The 14,356-nt window shown below is 36.7% G+C and overlaps 1 protein-coding gene across 2 annotated transcripts in view; it reads left to right on the top strand.

The window, feature by feature from the left end:
- LOC5576694 (echinoderm microtubule-associated protein-like CG42247) overlaps positions 1–14,356 on the top strand; it is a 198,551-nt gene that overhangs the window by 106,929 nt on the left and 77,266 nt on the right. The window lies entirely within an intron of this gene.

The raw sequence follows: 14,356 nt of genomic DNA, 5'->3' as shown, positions 1-14,356 counted from the left end.
TGTCATTTCAATTATTTGATACTAAAATTAATTTTATGATATGTTAAATATTATTTCATGAAAAGTCGACTACATAAACTGATTTTGACGAAATTTATTTGACATTATTTGAATTTCAAAGGACGCTAACATACTAACACAATAAAAAAGTTGTAAAATAATGATCAATTTGCCCCCGGATTACGGTATATATTTTCTTTCGATGTAGTATGAGTTCATTTTTTGCTAATAACCGCGCATTTACAAAGTCTTGGAAGTTAATTTTTTCAAACTTTTTTGATATTACTGTGTAAATTGATGGCTTTGATTCAAGGATAAGGAACTATTTTGAATGGCAAATTAATAGCTGAGTTGGCTATTGACAAACCACTACAGGTCGGACTCGATTATCCGGAGTGTCGATTTTTTTTTCATTCCGGATAATCAAATCCTCCGGATAATCGAATCACTAAGAAAAAAATTTAAATCTTCGATAAAAGAACTTAAATATTATCTCTTTTTGTTGTTTTATTCATATGATGCAGTGGCGTAGCCAGAAATTATTTCTAGGAACAGTATGGGTCTCTACAAGAAAAAACATTTTTTTTGACCAAGTTACACAAAAAAAACACTCTTTTAAACCCCCTTTTTCTTAAATACGTTCGAAACTGCAAAACCATTCATGTTGTATATTGCAATACCAAATTATATCAGATTTATGCATAAAAATTGAAAAACAAGAACATCAAAAAACAAATTCCGGATAATCGAGTCTAAAATTCCGGATAATCGAATCCCGGATAATCGAGTCCCCGGATAATCGAGTCTCCGGATAATCGAGTCCGACCTGTAGTACCAAGCAAAAGACGAACAGAGCAAAAAAAAAAAACACTCAAGTGACGCAAAAGCAAAAACAGACTCGCTTGCTTGGCTATTCATAAACCACCATCAAGCAAAAGAAGCGCAGACCGAAAAAAATAGTCAGTCTACGCAGTAGAAGCATTAGCCGTAGAAGGCCAATGTCGCGACTGTTCGTGTGACCAACATCTAGTTTGACACGCTCTGGCAATCTGAGTACCGAGTCTATAAGTGTCAAACCAAATTTTTCAATCTTAATAAAACATTCTCTACAACATGGGAATAAACAAACTATCAAAAACTTCAGTAGTACCGTTTTGATTCATATTACGGACACTTAAGGCTTCAGTGAAGTAAAGCTAATCGAAACACATATAAATTGAATCGTTCTGTACAAAACTTCATTGTAATCAGGCCTTGCAAACACTAAAATTTCAAATGATGGGTGAAGATTCAGATTCTACTTCTTTAATTCACTTTAATCAATAAAAATGATTGGCCTCGTCATGATTTTAATTCCGGACACAACCGCACTTTTGCTTCATATTCCGAACACTTCGATTCGAATTCCGGACAGCGCTTAAAAAACACAATCAGAATGGTCGAATCATTAATTAAACACACTAAGCTGTTAGAAAGACGTCAACACTAGTTGAACATTGTCAAATTTCATGGATTGCTATGTAAAATGTTTATAAAAATCATCTTTCAAATTGGGAACTTTTTGATGGCACATTTTGAAACATTTCGAGTGAAATCTTTCCCATACAAATTAGAGTGTCCGGAATTTGAAGCTGTCCGGGATTCGAATCAAAACGATATGTAATAATAAAATAATTATATTTTGTGATAACAGCGCCACTAGCGTTCTACTACTTATATTTCTATTGTCTACGCGATAACGAAAACCTGAAACGAGACTCGCGAAGACGGTCTTCTTTTTCTGTGATTGTTGAGTGTAGTGTTTAGATTTATCAGCATCTTTGGAACTACACTAACCGAGGTTTTAAATAACATTTTATTTTCAATGCATATGACGTTGGTATTTTTCCTCTTCACGAGTCTCTCTCAGACGAAAACCGGTCTCGCTTGCTTGGAAAACGAGCCACTACCAAAAAAAAACACTCCAACGATACGAAAATGTAAAATGGTTTTGTTTGCTGATTATTCACGAACCACGAAAAACCTGATTGAAATTTTGATGGGTTGTCCTAAAATCTGAATGATTTATTTGAATTTGTCGTTGTCAAATAAAACGTTGAATTTGTCTAATAAACAATGTCCATGTGGAATTTTAATAGAACTATAAGTAGTAGAACGCTAGTGGCACTGTTGTCGCAAAAATGAATTATTTTATTAGTACTTTTAATTGATGTTTTTGAAAGTTTGTTTAGTGCCACGTTGTAGAGAAGGCTTTACTTTGGTTAAAACAAATGATTTGACACTTATAAACCCGGTACTCAAGCGTGGCAAACTAGATGCTGGTCACACAAACAGTCGCGACATTAGCATTCTAAGGCTAATGCTTCTACTGGAATTTCTTTTACCCACTTTCTCTCGGTAGACTATCTTTTTCACACCCCCTCCCCTCGCTCTGAGTTGACCACGTTGTGCATGAGCAATCTCTAATGATTTGCTCACATCACCTATCGTGAAATAACTGGATTACGAAGTATTTTTCATTGCATTACCAATAGAGTTTGACAAAGCTCAGGTCATTTTGACAGATCATCCACAAGACAAGAAGCAATGTTTTCTCTTTTGCCAGTGTACAATCTGTCAAAATGATCTGAGTATTACCAAATTTAGTTAGTTTATGATATTAGTGCAATGAAGAATACAGGATTAAAACCCGTCCTGATTTATCAGGACATATGTCCTGATTTTGAAATTCTTTTGAGGTGGTCTGATTTATTTTTCATAATTCTAGTTTTGTCCAGTTTTGCCCTTATTGGTGAACAACGTGAGATTATTTATTTATTTAGTTGGTATTACATCAATTAATTTGATAAAACCTCGTTAGCGATGTTACGCCAATTTACTCGGTCCATGGCTGTGTCTCAACAACTTCGATTTTGGCCCACGTTCTCCAGATCTTGTTGCACTGCACTCCACCAAATATCGTCCTAAGCACCCTTCGTTCGAACACTCCAAAAGCTTGCAGGTCCTCTTCCAGCATGGTCCATAGAGGACCACCGGACTTATAAGCGTTTTGTACATGGTACATTTGGTGCGGGGGTGAATCTTTCTCGACCGCAGCATCTTCTAGAGCCCATAGTAGGCGCGGCTTCCACAGATGATGCGTCTCCGTATTTCACGACAACGTGAGATGTCAGAGACATTTCGAACTACGCAAAAAAAAAAATAGCAAGAATGCTCAATAATTCTACCGCTATCAGAATGAAAGAGGTTCTGATTAAAAAATAGAGTAAACATGTGTTTTTGGCCTAAACTTAAGCGTTTGGCACTAAAATTTGGACAGGGCTTCAGGATCCTATTTACAATTTCAGTAAAGTTTTTTCCTGTGATGTGCGTATTATTATTATTTTTCAGTGTAGTTACTATTTATAAAAACCATGGCCGAAACTACATAATTAAACCAGGAGAGCACGACCGACTAGCATTTCGCACTCCATGAGTTTCTATAAAGATTCTTAACGAATAGCTCTCAGAAACTATCGTTGAAAAAACTATCGGTTTCCTGTAAAAAATCTTTGCCAGATCTCTCTCAAAAACTTTGATTGATTTTCTGTGGGACGCTTAATGAATTTCTAGTTAGATATTTGGCGTGTTATCACGAGATCTCAATGTTTTTTTTTTTACATTACAGTAAATAACTCTGTTTATTTTATAAATCGATAATTTTTTCGATCCCTTCAAATTGCCATACATTGAATGTTGAGTTATGGAGAGTCGACTTTAATTATAATTTCCAAGCGAGATCTTGATCAGACTCTAATTCTGTTAAAATCATTGGTGAATTGCTGGCAAGATTTCCTGGACTATATGTCTTGTGGCCCTCGCTAGATTCTCAAAAGATTCCTGTTGTGAAAGTCCTGATGAGATGCTTAGTGAGTGTGCAAATTGTATCCAGCACATGAACAGTTCCATTAGAAAAAAATCGAGCAATGGTCAATACTATTAATATACATGAAAGGTAATAGAATCATGAGAAAGATAAAAGAATACCGCTTGAGATAGGTAGACATAACTGAATTCGGAGTGCTCATTATTATTATTAGTATTATTGACTTTATTTGTGAGAATTACAATTGATTCGTCTCAATTAAATACATGGTGTACATTCAGTTTTACTAGGGCCTGGGGGCCTTCCTTAGCCGAGTGGTTAGAGTCCGCGGCTACAAAACAAAGTCATGCTGAAGGTGTCTGGGTTCGAATCCCGGTCAATCCAGGATATTTTCGTAATGGAAATTTTCTTGACTTCCCTGGGCATAGAGTATCATGGTACCTGCCACACGATATACGAATGCGAAAATGGCAACTTTGGAAAAGAAAATTCTCAGTTAATAACTGCGGAAGTGTACTAAGAACACTAAGCTGAGAAGCAAGCTTTGTCTCCATGAGGACGTTAACCTTCCGTCAGTCGCTCAAAAAAAAGTTACACCAGCGGTCGCATCGTGTACTGAGTACACGCGGAGCAATTTTGATTGTCAATCTAAAGCTAGGCAAGATAGAGTATTGATGTTTTCGGCAAATTTCTTCAGTTCAACGGTACCAATTGGTCAGTGGACAAATGGAACATTGGAAACATCCTCATCCTTCAGTGGCCATCGGAATGTGTCCCGGGGGAACCGATGAAGTGGACATTTCGCAATGCAACATCTCGAACACAAATATCTCAGGATCTAGATTTTTTAGTAAGATGGTGTCTTCGGCAAAGTTGTTCAGTAGATCAAGGACTAACATGTGATAGGATGCTTGATTCGGAATTCTGTCACCAGTTGGCGCTAGTGAGCATGTAATTTTTCAAACACGGATATCTCAGGATCCTGATTACCTAGAAAGATGCGGTCTTCGACAAAGTGTTTTAGTAGGTCAAGGACTATCATATTATAGGCCATCTTACTTGAAATTCTGCCATCAGATGGCGCTAGTGAGCATGCAATAATTCAATCACGAATATCTCATGATCCCGATTTTTTAGAAATATGGTGTTTACGGCAAAGTTGTTCGATAGTTCAAGGACTAATATGTGATGATCTATTTTATTCGGAATTATTTCGCCAGATGACGCTAGTGAGTATGACATTTTTTTAACACAGATATCTCTGGATCCCGATTACTTAGAAAGTTGACGTCTTCAACAAACGTGTTGAGTAGGTAATATGCCATGTGATAAGCCACCCAACTTGAAATTCTACTACCAGATGGCGCTTGTGAGCATGCTGTATTTTGATCGCGGCTATCTCAGGATAGCAGTACCATACCGAAATACCGTAAGGTGGGTCTGGGAGATAAGGGTCTGAGGCCAAGGCTAATGTCGATGCACTGTACACAACTTGAGCAATTCAACAAGAATTGCTCAAGTACAGTGATTTACTGAACCAATTCTGATTGCATAATCATGGAAATGATGTCTTCAACAAATTTGTTTATTCTGTCCAAGGCTAAAGTATGTTTAACATGTGATAATCCATTTGATTCGAAACTATGCTACCAAACGGCGCTATTCAGCATGGAAATTCCATAAGTAAATACTTCAGAATCTTAACTACAGTCAAATTTCCAGTCGATATTTAAGGGATCATCGTCTCATGGACATATTGAGTCATGGAACAAATATTCTTTGGCAAGCTGAATGATTGATTTTTGTTTTTGTTTTAAGTATGATTTCATGAGTCGATATCGAGCTATGGAACATCGATTCATGGAGGTTTGACAGTATTTAGAAATATGGCGTTTTCTGTTTTCTTTACAAACTGTGTTGGATTTTTCTTGAAACAAATATCATTCAACTGCTTCCGGGCTTCTATTATTGCTGTTTGCGTTTGACGTGCAAATCCAGTCTAAGTGAGCTTCAAATGCAGTAACACAAAGTAATCAAAGGATACTTAGCAACCATGATCCATATCACCGCCAACTCAGCAAAGAAAATCAAATTTTGACTTCGCCTTCCTTGTTAACAATCTTAACGCGTTTGGTGTTTCCATTTCAAACGCACACAGCAATACAAAAACCATAAGAAATCTTGGATAAACAGGTTAGGAAACACAGTTAGGAGTTATATTTATTTTCCTTTCTTTATCAGCTGCACCAGTATAAACAATTTTTATAAAATTCGTCCTCCTATTCACTTTTGACATAGTTTTTTTTTTTTTAAGAATCACTTTCCGAGTTGAGTCTTCGTCGAGTCTAGAACACGATGCTGAAGGCGGGTTTACAATGGAGATCGAAATACGCGTATCTGTCAAAGGATACACACTCTAGTGGAATTAAATGATACAGTACTAAATTTGGCTTTCATTCACTTCAAGGTATTTTACTACACTACTTGAAGTTCAAGATTATCAAGAAAGTAGGGTTTATCCACAGAATTTGTTTATATAGAGAAGTGCGAATACTGGAATCAAAGAACTGTCAAACGCGGTTCCAATCGAGCAATAAGCCTTTTCACGCGATGATTCAAATAAACTGATTCGGAAGGTCTTTGACAGTCTTGTATGGAACCAGTCCTCCACTGATAGAAACGATTGGAAACACGGACCTGTCTCATGAAAAGGTCTGTCTAATGGGTGGCAGAAAGCTGTTACGCAAAAACAATTGGGTGTGAGTTAGTGCAAAGTGATATGAAAGTGTCGTGACCGGTTAGCTAGGTCTATTATGGCAACTCACAGGATGACACGTACACTACAACATTGGTCGAATCACCTCGAATGTGATAGCAATCACGCTCAATTGACTGTCCTGCTTTTTGACATTTACTGCTGGAATTGTTTCGATTTTTTTTATATGGAATTGACATTCACTGCTGGAATTGTTGACATATATTTTTATATTGAGTTTTGAGGTTATGTCAGGCGTGCAACGATCTATAGCTATTGCCTGTGTTGTTTATAAATAAATTCAAAATGCTCTCAGCGCTTTTCCAGTATAATAATATTCTCTGGGTTTATCATTATAGTTAACGATCCATGATTGCTCTGATTATTGAAGCGATGATCGACTCATTGTAATGTCGCGTTATGTACAGTAATACCTTGGAAAGCTGTTGTTGGGGATAATTACAGTAAACATGTAGTTTGACGAAAATTTGACTCATAGAGGTTTTACAATATACCACTGCAGAGAATGTTCAATGTTATTTATGTTGCTATAAACCGAAGCATGCCGAAATTAAACGATCTTTTCATGACTCATTGTTGTAGTCATATTATTTAAACAAAAAAAAGAAAATCATCCTTGAACATAGATTTTGTTATATACTTTGTTCATAATTGATGCTACAGTGAAACCTCCATGAGTTGATATTGAAGGGACCATCGGCTCATAGAAATATCGAGTCATGGAACAGCAATCCTTTGGAAAACTGTTTCAAGGGACCATCACAGTAACCATGAAATTTTGTTCCTAGTAAGGTTCCATGAGTCGATATCGAGTCATGGAACATCGACTCATGAAGGCTTTACTGTATATCATAACAAATTTAGAAAACACTCTGGCATGGTGTCGAAAACGAATCTTACCAAAATCGAACAGTTATGATGTTGTGAAAAATTCGATTAGCCGACATCTCGGTAGATTAGGGTCCGAGATTCGATATTCAAAATTACCGAATTCTCAGCTCTTGGGTTCTTGGCGAAATGTTTCGCTGAGGTTGGAGACATAATATAAGTGTGTATGGATATTCATTCACCTGTGTATCGCGTAGATATAGTGTGTCTTATGTGAGGAGAACTGCTTTGCGTTTTACGAAGTCTTTTCACGCAACATAATCAATGTATTCATCAGAAGTTCGATTAATAGGCTAAATATAAAAATAAGATTGATCAATTTGAATCTAGAATTTGAACGAGAATGAACTATATATCTCTCATTTTATTTTGTGCTGGCATATTATTTCACTGGTTGCGAAATATTTTCACATTTGACAAAACGTGCACTGATAGCCCAAATGATCAGCATCATAAGATGTTCAGAAAATAAAATGCTCACTGGCGCCTGGTTGCATAATTCCAAATATAATTGCCCATAACATGGCAAAACTGAGCTTACTGAATAACTTTGACGAAGGCGTTAAGTTTAAAAACAATCAGGAACTCGAGATTCTGTATAAGAAAAATTTGAATCAGGACCTCTAGCGTAGCCTGATGGAAGTACATCTAGCATCCCACTGCATTTTAAATTGAATGTTGAAGAATTTTGAGTATATTTTACCCCTTACACGTTGGCCCGTGATATACATAATAACTTGATCAAAGATGCCATCTTTCTAATCTAATTTTATTTTCAAAATTCAAAATATAAATATGTTTGAAAATCTAATCTTCCACATCTTCCTTATCATCCTTACCATAAAAATAGTGTTCTGTGAAATTTTTAGCTTTTTCGGTGGTGATTTAAAGGTGGTCCAAAGACAATGTTTATATGGAAATTACTTTGGAAAAATGTTGAAAAATGTTCCAGGCACGTTAGTACTGTAATGTAAGTACAAATTTATTATCACATAGTGAAAACTCATTCTGCAAACCCTAATGAAGGATGTTGCTGAAGAAACAAATCCCTTTTGAGCTAAATTGTTTCGGATTTCTTTTTTATGTTTGCAGGGCTATAATCCCGTAAGAAGCTAAATAAAAGCAAACAAACTCATGAATATCTCTTCTCCTATCCGTTGGAATGAATTTATCTCTTCGGCAAATTACTTTATTATAGTTTAAAGAATGAGTTTTTACTATGTGGTGATAAGTTTGTACTTACAATCTAGTACTAACGTGTTTGGAACATCTTTTTTAAATTTCTCCTTAGTAATTTGCATATAAACCTACATCGTCTTTGGGCCACCTTTTAATAACCACATAGAAAACTGAAAATTTCACAAAACATTATTTTTATGGTAATTATATTAACGAACATATGTGAGATTGGATTTTCAAACTTTTTCAAATTATGAACCGTTCCAATAATCACTAACACCGTGTTGTGGAAGAATTGCGAATCAAACGATACATCACATGTTTAGTCCTCAATCTACTTTACAGTTTGCCCCGATCAAAATACAGCATGCTCACAAGCGCCATCTGGTAGTAGAATTTCAAGTTGGGTGGCTTATCACATGGCATATTACCTACTCAACACTTTTGTTGAAGACGTCAACTTTCTAGGTAATCGGGATCCAGAGATATCTGTGTTAAAAAAATGTCATACTCACTAGCATCATGTGGTGAAAGAATTCCGAATTAAATAGATCATCACATATTAGTCCGTGAACTATCGAACAACTTTGCCGTAAACACCATATTTCTAAAAAATCGGGATCATGAGATATTCGTGATTGAATTATTGCATGCTCACTAGCGCCATCTGATGGCAGAATTTCAAGTAAGATGGCCTATAATATGATAGTCCTTGACCTACTAAAACACTTTGTCGAAGACCGCATCTTTCTAGGTAATCAGGATCCTGAGATATCCGTGTTTGAAAAATTACATGCTTACTAGCGCCAACTGGTGACAGAATTCCGAAACAAGCATCCTATCACATGTTAGTCCTTGATCTACTGAACAACTTTGCCGAAGACACCATCTTACTAAAAAATCTAGACCCTGAGATATTTGTGTTCGAGATGTTGCATTGCGAAATGTCCACTTCATCGGTTTCCCCGGGACACATTCCGATGGCCACTGAAGGGTGAGGATGTTTCCAATGTTTCATTTGTCCACTGACCGATTGGTACCGCAGAACTGAAGAAATTTGCCGAAGACATCAATATTCTATCTTGCCTAGTTTTAGATTTACAATCAAAATTCTCCGCGTGTACTCAGTACACGATGCGACCGCTCGTGTGACGGGCCCGGTAAAAAAAAGTTACACGAGCGGTCGCACTGGTGTACTGAGTACACGCGTAAAAACTTAGGTTAGAAACACGAAGTTTTCGAATACTTTTCGTCGATTTTTTCGAAAAATTTCTCCCCTACAAGCAAGAAGAAGAGTAGATCTTGGAATAGGACCAACACCCGGATCAATTTAAAGGGGTTTTCAACGTGTTTTTCGAGTTTTCGCAAAGTGCGTGTACTCAGTACACTAGGGCGACCGACGGTGGGTTAATGCGAAGAAAAAGAACATTCAGTTTTGTGAACATAACATTTGTCTTGACCTGAGACCTAGGGGATGCGAACTGAAAATCCACAAACAGGCTGCTGCCAAACAAAAATGTTCATGAAAATGATTCGAGCATGCCTAGGGATGATCGGTCTTGATTTTGCCGCGCTAAAAATTTTTGTTCAATTTATGTAACACAAAGACTGCCAACTGCCAAAAATTATGTAATTGGTCCAAATTATGCAGAAATCTTTTACAACATTTTCCAAATATATTTCAAATTAACATACGGCCAGAAACTTTCTGATTCAGTTTGTTTAATGGATTTGTCGCCTGCTTTGAAATCATTATGCTTTTTGTGAAGCATTTTAAGAGTGTACTTATAATGTGGTTTCCTGTGAGACGAGCAAACAAACAACGGTTAGCACTCGTGGAAAAGATTTTGTTCAGTTTAAACGACCTAAACATTCGACTTCGCACCCCCCAGCCTGAGACGAGACTCGCGGAGACGGTCTTCTTTTTCTGAGGTTGTTGAGTTTTTTTTTCTAATTCCACTCTGTGTTTATATCAATCATGCGCAATCTGTTCAAACTCTCACATGAACATCCCACCAAAAATCTATTGCGTTTGCATTACACCGAAGCATAAATAGCCTTTTGAGTGAAATTTCATGCCAGCAAACGTAGCAGTCATTATGAATAACTAGTCTTGTGTTTGGATTTATCAGCATCAGCGGTTTTTGCATGGCGATGTGGTTGAAATGTTTCGCTGAAATACGTCATCCAATTTCAAGGAAATGGCAGTCAATTGCAATTCAATTTAACGTCTTCCAATCTATTTTATACCTCTGGAGTAGTGATGATTCTCTAGTTCGAGACCAGTAAAACTAGCTGAGATGAATTCATTTGCGAAATTATTCATTTGAATACGATTTATTCGTGCTGTTCGGAATTTGAATCAAGGTGTTCGGAATATGAGACAGAATGAAAACAGTGTTCGGCATTTGAATCGAAATGTTGTTCCATAGTTTTACGTAAAAACAATACTAAACAAGCAAAAATATACAATTTTATCGGCACACCGAACAACTAACAGTTAGACTTTGCGAAGAAATTGAAATTTTCACAAATATTGGCTAATTTATGCCTATCAGATGCATTTGAAGTCACTGTTGGCCTTAAGTCAATACTTTTCACTTTTTCAGCCATAAAAACGACGGGCTGTATTTGACGTTTCGCGACAGTGGAATCTGGGCTGCATATGACGTTGATATTTTTTTCTCTTCGCGAGTCGCTCTCAGGACTTGACTAGGCAATTATAACATATTTACTGCTTATCTTAATTTCCAGTCACAACCGTCATGTTAAAAGCATTACAGTAGGTGTGCACATTATTAAGAAGCATATAAGCATATATTTCAATCAAACGACGATTATTTCAGCACCTTTTTTTATTCACTAGTCTCTTGCTGTTCCCTAGATAGTCTAAAAAAATGAGGTAGCATGCTGTTTGTATTGGGAAAATTTGTGAGCAGTGTTTGTTCAAAATGAACACATTTGTGGAAAACGTGCGTGCCAGCTGTAACACTTTTGGAACATCGTGGTAAATTAAGAAAGATTCAATCTATACTTTTTCAGGACTAATTTTATAGATATAAAAACAGGAAGTACGCTGGAAACTAATTTTTATATATGTATATTTTTTCTATAACTATTTCCTTCACTGACAGGAAATATCAACTTAACCCCTCTACCGGCAGCTTCATTTTTTGTCGCTAAAATAATATTCAATTCGCGATAACTTTTTTGTTTCTCGATATTTTTGTACCATTTTTTCACAAGATCAAAAAAAAAACTCTTCTAGTTTAAGAATCCGTGTCGATATTTGGTGATCTAGTTTTGAAGATATTCCGATGTTACTTGGGGGACCGACATTTTCCATATAAAATGTATATGGCAGCCATTTTGTTTTTGGTCAATTTATCAAAAAAATAAAATGGAGTACTATATAATGCCATGTAATGAGGAGCTGCTCTGAAAAAATCATTTTAATCGGTTCAGTATTCTTGGACAAATCTGAAAATAACGATATGAGTTTTTTTTAGAGTTTTCAAGATCTTTATTTGTCCAGAGTGGTACCAGAAACATAAATGATCATTACTCAAAGACGGCTGCACCGAATTGCTCCATTTTTTAACAACACATTCGCATTAATGTATCATTCTAAGGAGTGAATATTCAAATACGATAAAAATTCTGTAGGCTGAGATATTTACGTGGGTTATGGCTACGCGTCGATCCTCAAAGAATTTTGAAATATCTCCGGATCTAGTTGACCAATTATCAATATTGACACAAATGCTTAAACTTTTTTGAAGAATTTTGTGAGAGCTTGTGTAAAAATGTTGCAAAAATATAAACAACCAAAAAAGTTATCACGATATGAATATTTTCTCAGTGGTAAAAAATAAAGCTGCTGATAGACTCATTAACGTTCGTTCGATAACCACTGTTTTTTTTTATTTCAGTATTTGAAAAAGTCGTTCGGGTTGTTATCTACTTGCTGATCTTGGAAAGACCATATATTGGTTCTTATTGTATGGTATTGTATGGTATATTGCTGTTCGCATTTGAGATGCAAATCTTGACTAAACGTCCTCCAAATGCGGTAACACAAAATAATCGAAGGACACCTAGCAACCATTATAGAAATCACCGCCGCCCTAGCAAGAAAAATTTATCCTTGACACCGCATTTCTTGTGAAAAATCTTACCGCATTTGGTGTTCCCGCATTTGATATTTGCATTTCAAACGCACACAGCAATACTACAAGAGTAGACTGATCATACATGCTACATAACTAACAAGTTCAAAACGGTTTGAAGGAATACTTTTGACAACCTCTTGTAGTGTGGGCCTCTTCGAGCTTAATGGAGCTTTATTGAAGCTTATTAACAGCTTGGGGCTCATGTAGCCGTAGTGGTAAACGCGCACCTATTCAGCAAGACCAAGCTGAGGGTCATAGGTTCCAATATAACCGGGTGTAATGGAATTTTTCTCGACTTACCTGGGCATAGAGTATCTTCGTGCTTGCCACATGATATAAACATGCAAATATCATCGATTGGCAAAGAAAACTATCCGTTAATAACTGTGAAAGTGCTCATAAGAACACTCATAAGCTGATAAGCAAGTTCTGTCCCAGTAGGGCGTAATGCCAGGAAGAAGAAAAACAGATTGTAGTACCCTGGGAGGGAGGCACAGATACTACACACGAAATATTGAACAACACTTTTCCAAATTGCAAGGTAACTCCCGCTCACCAACGACAATCAAGGCAGGCTTCGGAAAATCACTAGTTTTCTTTGGTTGTGTACCTTCGATCTTTCTGGACAATCTTGGAAAAAGGGCCATAGTTTTATGTGCATTTAATTATAATTTTGATTGGAAAAGAGTAAAAAGATGCGTGTTTCAATACTTTATATTCGATCAAATTAAAAGGTGCTATCGTGGCATTGCTTTTGGCTGTGCAGGAATTGATTTTTAATCGATTGTTGTCAACTTTGTTGAAATGCAAAAATATGTTTAGATCAATTACGCGCTTTTTTCATGTTTGTCCATTTTTTAAGATCTGGGCTCACAGTGACAGTTCGTGACAGCAGAATTTCGGCTCACTATGACGGACATAAATTTTGTATCGGTTTCTCCCTCCCAGGTAGTACCCAATTGAAAAAAAAAAAAACTTGGGAAGTCATTGAAACATACTATAGGGAATAGAACTCTCAGCATTTGTAATTTAATGTTATACAAACAAGATTTCAAACTTTACTTCATTATGCAATTCACTTTACTCAGGTGGTAGCACAATCTCCAGTCTAAACTCATGCGTTTCCACCGTCAATTAAAAACCTATGCGCAAAGCAGCCCAGGAGGAGTCGCATGGTTGTTCACCATTGCTGATAACGTTCACACATGTTACACACATTTCGATCGTGCGGCCAACGACGAGGGGATTAAGCGGTGCTAAGACTTTAATTGAAAGCCGGCCGAACAACATTCTGCACTCACTTTCCGTCTCGTTCCCAGCCACATGTACATTAAGGGTCCCCTGTCCCCTTCCGTTAACCGATGGGGAGGGCTAATTGTTTTCCTACGAGGGGAACTTCATTCAACTAGGTTGAAAATGTTTCGCAAAAAACGTCGCCATGTTGCAGCAGGTAACTTCCTTCTGAGTTATTAGCCC

The sequence above is a fragment of the Aedes aegypti genome, chromosome 1, assembly GCF_002204515.2.
Source record: "Aedes aegypti strain LVP_AGWG chromosome 1, AaegL5.0 Primary Assembly, whole genome shotgun sequence".
NCBI classification, from domain to species: Eukaryota; Metazoa; Arthropoda; class Insecta; order Diptera; family Culicidae; genus Aedes; species Aedes aegypti.
This window is presented reverse-complemented; position numbering and strand designations above follow the sequence as displayed.